Source organism: Phalacrocorax aristotelis, chromosome Z (genome assembly GCF_949628215.1).
Source record: "Phalacrocorax aristotelis chromosome Z, bGulAri2.1, whole genome shotgun sequence".
In the NCBI taxonomy this organism is placed as follows: domain Eukaryota; kingdom Metazoa; phylum Chordata; class Aves; order Suliformes; family Phalacrocoracidae; genus Phalacrocorax; species Phalacrocorax aristotelis.
Genome location: NC_134311.1, coordinates 52,634,574 through 52,641,723, shown reverse-complemented (window position 1 = coordinate 52,641,723; position 7,150 = coordinate 52,634,574). Strand labels below are relative to the sequence as shown.

At 46.6% G+C, this 7,150-nt stretch overlaps 1 protein-coding gene and 1 long non-coding RNA gene across 3 annotated transcripts in view; one reads left to right on the top strand and one right to left on the bottom strand.

Annotated features, from left to right (window-relative positions):
* Nucleotides 1-1,917: 1,917 nt before the first annotated feature.
* On the bottom strand, nt 1,918-5,718 carry LOC142050613 (uncharacterized). The gene is made up of 3 exons (XR_012658076.1): nt 5,478-5,718; nt 4,967-5,254; nt 1,918-3,721 (listed from the first exon to the last, which is right to left on the bottom strand). It is a non-coding gene; the product is annotated as an uncharacterized LOC142050613 (long non-coding RNA).
* Nucleotides 5,719-5,879: 161 nt separating this feature from the next.
* SMARCA2 (SWI/SNF related BAF chromatin remodeling complex subunit ATPase 2) overlaps nt 5,880-7,150 on the top strand; it is a 114,938-nt gene continuing 113,667 nt past the window's right edge. The window contains exon 1 of one of the 2 annotated variants that reach the window (XM_075079455.1): nt 5,880-6,072. The gene's annotated coding sequence lies outside the window, so the exon portion shown is untranslated. The remainder of the gene's footprint in view (nt 6,073-7,150) is intronic. The other variant, XM_075079460.1, reaches the window with a different exon arrangement.

Here is a 7,150-nt window from a genome sequence, read left to right as displayed (position 1 = left end):
TGCATATTTAGGAAGGATGTAAGTCATATTAGCAGCAGTTGGAAAATTTAGGCCAAATTTATCCTTATTTTGATGCCATTGTCTTAAACATGCTTATATCTCAGCAAAACCAAGTCTCTTTTTCAAAAAGTGGAGACAGTACTCATAACTGGTTCTCAAATTGTGCATAAGATGCAAGCGGTAGCTTAGATAAATGAATATTTCTTAGGTAATATAATTCCACCTTGTAGTCACTATGCATAACACTGGCTAAAATAGCATTGATGAAGGAACAAATACACTGGAAGAAAGTGTAATGCGAATGAAAAAAGTAGATAACTATAAAAAGGAAAAAGCTGCAGTGAAGTTAAATATTTGTGAGCAAAAAGAGAGGAATGCTACTCAAAAATTGGGTTTAGACAAAAAAATAGTGCATGGAGGATAAAAGAGCAAGCTGTAGCAAATTCCACTAATCTGGGAATCCAGGTTTTTATGTTTTTGTCTTTGTGACTGCCATGCTTGATATGCCGAACAGTCATAACATTTCCCTGGTACATAACTGTGACTTATCCAGAATTCAAGTATAAGTCTCACTTTCAAAGGCCCCAGTATTTACTACCTAGATTTCCTTTCTAACCCAACTTCATATTGCAATCTAGAACTGATCCTGTAACATATGGTAGCCTGGTTTGAGTTGAACGTTATCAGAAGGTGGCAACATGGTCCTCTATACTTGTTTTTCACTTTGACTAAATTGAATCACCCTAATCTTCATATTCATACAAAGATTTATTTTTCCACAGTCTAGTACATTCACAACATTTGCTGCTTACAGGATCAAAATCCTACAGTGGTAATTTTCCTTATGTATTCCCCACTGTGCGGCAATTAGGACAGTTCTAATACTGGGAGGACCAGAATAAACAAATCACCATAGACCTTACTTCTGATTCTTGAACTCAGACACAAACTTTGAGACTGTTTAAAGATGGATAAATTCATATTTGCAGTCAAAGCACCATTAATCACAAGAAGAGCAAAAGGGACTCTTCAAGAACTACTGGCACCAGTTCAGAATTCTGAGTTTGTCCCTCTCAGCAAAAGTTGTCTGACCGCTTCCAACAGGCACTTCAACAGGCCAGCAATAGCCAAAATTAGGAAACATCCTACCAAAGCCATACAAAAAGTAACTGCCTGCCTGAACCAGAACATGTTAGCACCCAGGAATGAAAGCTTAATAACCGAAAACACTTCAGAGCCCCAGAGGTGTCTATTCTGGGCATAGTTCTATTAAATATTATTTTTAATTGCTTCAGTGATTAATTTGTTTATACAACCTGTACAAAGCTAGTGAGATTTGGTGAGCACCTTACAACAGACGATTAGAACTAAAAACAATGTTGAGAAATTGCAGAGGGGCTTAGAAAATATTAAGATAAAATTCAATAATATCAAGTGTAAAGTGATCCTCTTGCAAAAAACACAAACACAAAACTGGGACCACCTAGTTGGAAAGCTAAATGGCAGCCTGAAAGAAACATGGATAGAAAGATCAACACCACAGTGTGCTTCTCACCCTTAAAATATGACATCAAACCACACTCTGGAATTTTGTGGACTACAAAATAAATAGAAACACTAACGCATCATCACCACAAGCTGACCCACCTTTCTCATGCACAGACTTGATTTTGGAATACATTCAGAAAGGCACTTTTGACAAGAGAGATAATTATTCCCATCTACTTAACCTTAAGAAGATCTCAGCTGAATATCATCTTTTCAACATCACCTTCACAAAGGGACCTTGAGAGTTTAGAGCAAATGAAGATACTTTGAAAGAGGTTCTCTCTTTTAAACCTGTGAGGACAGCTAGATGAACAGGTTAAGTCTCCAGAAAAATGGCTGAAGGAAAAAGTTAATGAGTACCAAGCACATACATGAAAGCTGTATTAGAAATTTTATTTTTAGATTAGAAAACAATTACATTTTCCATAAAAAAAAGGAGAAACACTAACCAGCTCTAATAATTACTTTGTTGCCAGATGTATCAGGCTGAAATGCACCACTTCAACAAAATATGGCACACTCATAATACCACATACTGGAGATCAACAGACAGGTAGGTGAAGAGTATCCTTCCCTCTAGGATTCACATACTTCAGGAAAAGTACTGTTCCAAATACACAATGGATAGGGCATGAGAAGACTTCAGTGGAGAGTACCAGCAAAACAGACACTTTCCACAGTTTCTTATCTCAATGATTTACTTCAACATCACAGGATTTGCCTTCATTACTTAGAAAAAGTAGGCACTTTTTTTGTTGTTATGTTAGTTACCTGAGAAACATGAACTATCTTGGTGTAAAAGATAAGACGCTTCTTTACTGCAGCAACATCATGGAGGCCAGCCTTATTGCCCCATCTGAGGACAAAATCTCAATGAATTAACCTCACTGTAAAGTTGGAGTATCTTGCCTTCATTCCATTTTTACCTTTGAAGGCTTTGATTAAAGTTCAATCAATTATGCATTTTCTCTTTGCTTTTTGGGGTGAACACTATCTACCAAAGCAGCAGACATAAGCAGATATGTTACACATTTCTGTGAGGTGGGTCTTAAGTTTGCTCACTTACGACTTCCCCAGATACATAAAAATTTTTTTGTTCTGTTTTGTTATTTATATAGACATCTGAGCATGAAGCCATCTTCATGGAACGTTCTAGCTTAAACACATTTTCACTGGCCACCTAGGACTTTGCTAGGAACTGGTTGAGGCACTAAAAAAATACTCCTTTCTGCCATTTCTGCTGCAGTGGCTGCAACCTCTGTCAGGGAGTCGGTAGCGGAGAAATACCACTACAAACTGTTGCAGCAGGGGTTTTGAGGTGGCAACAGTGATGTTGCTGTAAACAACTGTAACTCCTTGATGGTAATTACCTTCTCTTCATGTTAGCATCCCTGCAAATGTACCACTGATATATCAGTTTCTAAATGGTTTTAATTATATTGGTATCATTCCTCACATAAACAAGCTTTAGTTCCACAAGGAGACATCTAGCTAGTCAAAACGGTACCTCTTCTCAACATGGTACTTCACCTCATTTGAAAATTTTATGTGCAATTGTACCATTGTCGGCAGCATCCAAAGCATTAATTCAGTTAAGGGCCCTCATCTACTTTTCCTAAGCTAGACAAATCCATCAGGGGAAAACTAATTTATCCTTTAGCATGTGGTTATTCACCATGTTTGCATATTCGCTATGCACAAAGCTTCAGCCACCCCAAGTCTCATATTGTGAACCCGTATTGATCCTACCAATTTCAGTAAAGATTTTCCTGTAAGTTGAACAAGCCTGACTTGACAAAAAAACGTATTTTCCAACCCCTTAATATACATTACAATGAGATTAAATGATACTTCATCAAAATACAAAAAGAAAACGCCTTTTAGATTGACATCAGCAACATGCCCATTCAACTGGAGTTTTTGCTGCCCCAAAATGCAATTGGCTGCTGCAGCCTTCCCAAAATAAACGTCATTGTTAACTAAACATAGGCGCATTTATCCTAACATCAAGTGCACATTTTTTCTTTTGCCTGAAAGATTAATTTTGTATTCCTGTTTTCTTCTCTGTATGCTTTCAACCAAAAAGAATGGCTTGACCACTGCTGAGTCCAACAAGAAGTTGAGCTGTATTCAGGGAAGCTTCCCCTCCATTATTTAAGACTTGTTTTCTCTTCTGGAGGGAAAAAAGACAAAGGGCCCTCAGACTTACTCTGGGGAATGAAGGAGTTAAAAAAAAAAAAAAAAAGACTGTCTAATGAGTTACAATAGGGTATGAAAAAAAAGGAAGAATCCCTTCACCACTTTCATTGCCATTAGCATGTTTCCAAAACTGTTAACTGCATTCTTTTATCTCTGAGACAGCGGTTGCAATTCATAGTTTAAAACAAAGCTAAAATAAAAATTATAAATTACTCGTGGATCAAAAGTTTTACATAATTATATTGGCCTTTTTGTATACAGCGATTTGAATGTTTCAACTTCTTTGATTTTATTCCCAGGTAAATAAGTATTTTTTCACACAGACAATGGTGAACTACAAATATAGTTTTGTAATTTTATTTTTAACTTATTTTTGGACACTTAGTGCTGTCCACTTAGCACTAACTTCTTACACACTTTCAGCATTTTGGTAGTCAAATTTACATAACAAATAAGACGAAGCTAACGACTGAGTATTAACACCCTGCAAAACTACAGAAACAGTAGTAATTAACACTGTATAGCCAGCATTGTTACTTGGTGATTACTGCTCCTATTCAACCAATAAAAAGAAAAAGCCCTAAGCTAAACACCATGTAAACAATAGCTGTCCCTTAATGGTCGCAAGGTGCATTTGGGCTACCAGCATTGCTTCAGGACCTTAACTACTCCACCTGGCCACAGCAGAGGAACTTCACATTACTGTCACCTGAGCGTCTGCAGTAGCTACCGATTTTAACACTGAAGTTCCTCAACGTTTTTAGTCCGTAGCACAAAGCGAAATTCACAGCACGAGAGTTACACTAGCTTCAGAATGGAAAATACCTCCCATATGACAAGATAAAAAAGATAATTACATATAACACCACGTATGGCAGTTGGGCTTGTCGTCCCTAAATGTCAACAACGATCAGTCACCAGGCTCTATTTTTTTTTATTAAATTTGACTCTACAGCTGGTGTCCAAAAAAAAGACCCAACACCCTCAGACTGGCAGGCTCATTCCTTTAATGAATTACTTAGACGTTTGCTACATACACCGATATAGCTTCTGCAGACGACGTGGGAGATCTGCAGCAGTACACGATCTGCAGCGTGGAAGGAAAAAACAACCCACAGCAAGACGATGCGGAGCTGAAAAGCGCACTTCCAAACCAACTGCTAAAAAGCTAAAAGGACGGAAGCAAGCAAGACGAAACAAACATAATTGCGCTATTTACCCTTCCTATCCCTAAGAAACATGGGGTCCACCTCCGCTCTTCACACAGCCTTATATCCGGCGACCACTTCAACAGCTGCCTCCCGACCCGCGACAAGGAGCGGCCGGGTCTTCCGAGAGGGCGTGTGGCGAATAACGGCCTGCCCGCCCCGGCGGTGGCTCCTGCCCGGCGCCCGCGGGGGCCCGCCCGGCCGGCGGACTGACTGACGGCTGTCTGTCAGAACGGGAACTGGAATGTTCTCGGCAGCCTCCTCCGGCCCGCGGCGGCGCCAGGTCTGCCATCGGAGGCCTGGCACGGGGTCTAAGTTTCAGGACAACGCCCTTCCATGCCCTGCCCCCCCCCCCGCCCCTTTTAAAAGGCGGGAGGACACCCTTCCCTCCCTCCCTCCGGCCCCGGCCAGGCACAGCCGTACCTGACCCCAGCGCCCCTCAGGCTGGCTCCTCCCCGGCCACCCAGGGGCGGCGGGCTCGCCCCGGCAGGCTGGGGCAGCGGCACCACCGAATTCCAGTACCTTCTTCCCCTCTCGCCAAACCACCCGCCACAGTACCACCGCCGCGCCCTTAGGGAGGGCGCTCCCGTCCGTGTCCCCCCCTCAGCACATGCCAGCTTGGTAGGTCTGAAGGGGCGCGGAGGAACCTGGAGAGGCGGCCCGGGATGCCCCGCCGTTGCACGGCAGTGACACGAGCGGGGCCTTCGGCCTGCTCGCACACACACTCGCTCGCACACACACTCGCTCGCTCACACTGCGCTCCCCGCCCTCCTGCACTACTACGACTACTACTGCTGCTGCTACTCCTCCCCTTCTCCCCAGCCTCTCGGTTGAGCGACAGTTAACCATTGCCAATAGAACCGCCATTTCTGCGTAGGGAGGCGGGCACTCCCTTCGCCGGCGGGCCAATGGGAACGCCGCTCCTGAATGGTAGCGTCGTTGAGAGGAGGCAGCGGGAGGGGGCCGGAGGAGGGGCAGGAGTTTAGGAAGAGGAGGGAATGGCTGTCATCAATGAAGTCATGTTCATAATCTAGTCCCTCGCTCCGGTTCCGGGCTCGGGTGACTCACCGAGGGGGAGAGGAGCGATATCCAGCACGGCGCTTCTCCCGGGCGGAAGGTAAATATAACTGACGACTCGGTCCGCCCCCCGCCACGGTCCCCGACCCCGGCGCGGCGGTGCCGGCGCCCCCCTTTATTGTTAGCGATCGCGCCGGCAGGCACCGTGCCCGCCTTCCCTCCCCTTCCCCGAGCGCGTCCCCGCCGGCTCCGGCGCCCCGCTGCCACCTGCTTCCGCTCCCCACCTTCCCCGGCGCCCGGCCCTCCCCGGTATTTGTGTCCCACAGTGGGTGGAGAGAAGAAAGTTTTGATCCGGTATTTCTGGAATAATCACGATGCAGATCTCCGGGGTGGGAGGGTGTGAGGGGAAAAAAAAAAAAATTAAAAAACCCCAAAAAACCCCGAGGCGTCGTTGGTGGCTGACGTGTGAGTCAGCGGCACCGGCGGGTGAACGGGGGAGCGGCGGGGCGCCGTGCTCGCTTGGCTTGCTGTGGCCGCGCTGGGCGGCGGGCGGCGCTCACCGGGGCGGCCGGTGGGCTCGCACGGCGACAGCGACCGGCTCCTGGCACCCCCTGGTCGCGCCGGCGAACGAGCCTGTCACAGGCTCCGGGCGACGCAGCCGGCAGAGAAATCAATGCGGGGGAGCGACAGCCCCTCCCGCCCCGGGGCAGCTCGGCGGGCAGGGGCAGCCTCGCCTGCAGCCCCGCCGGGTGCGGGCCGCCCCCTGGGCTGCGTTTCGGCGGCTGCCAGGGGGATGTTCAGGGTGTCCGTCGGCGGGGGGGCATGTGGGGGCGGGCTTCTTTCTCCGCTGTGGCACACACTCGCCTAGACCCGGCCGAGGAAAAAGGGAAGTGGGGAGGCGTGAGGAGGGAGGAAGATGGTGCGTGGGGGATCTGTTTCGCCCGTGAGAGTAGCGGCGTTCCCCGGTGGACCCGGGCCGGCTACGGCCCGGATCATCTCCTGTCACAAGCACTACACACACCGGGGAGCGGGGAGGAAGTGGGGGCTGGGACTTCGCCCGATAGGCAGCGGCTCCTGTTGCTTTTTAGTTTCTGTTGTAATTGTGCAGTCACTCCTCTGTAAAGGTGTCGCGATTTACTTCCCAAAATAGCTTGTCTTCCCCCCCATCTCGTTAGAAA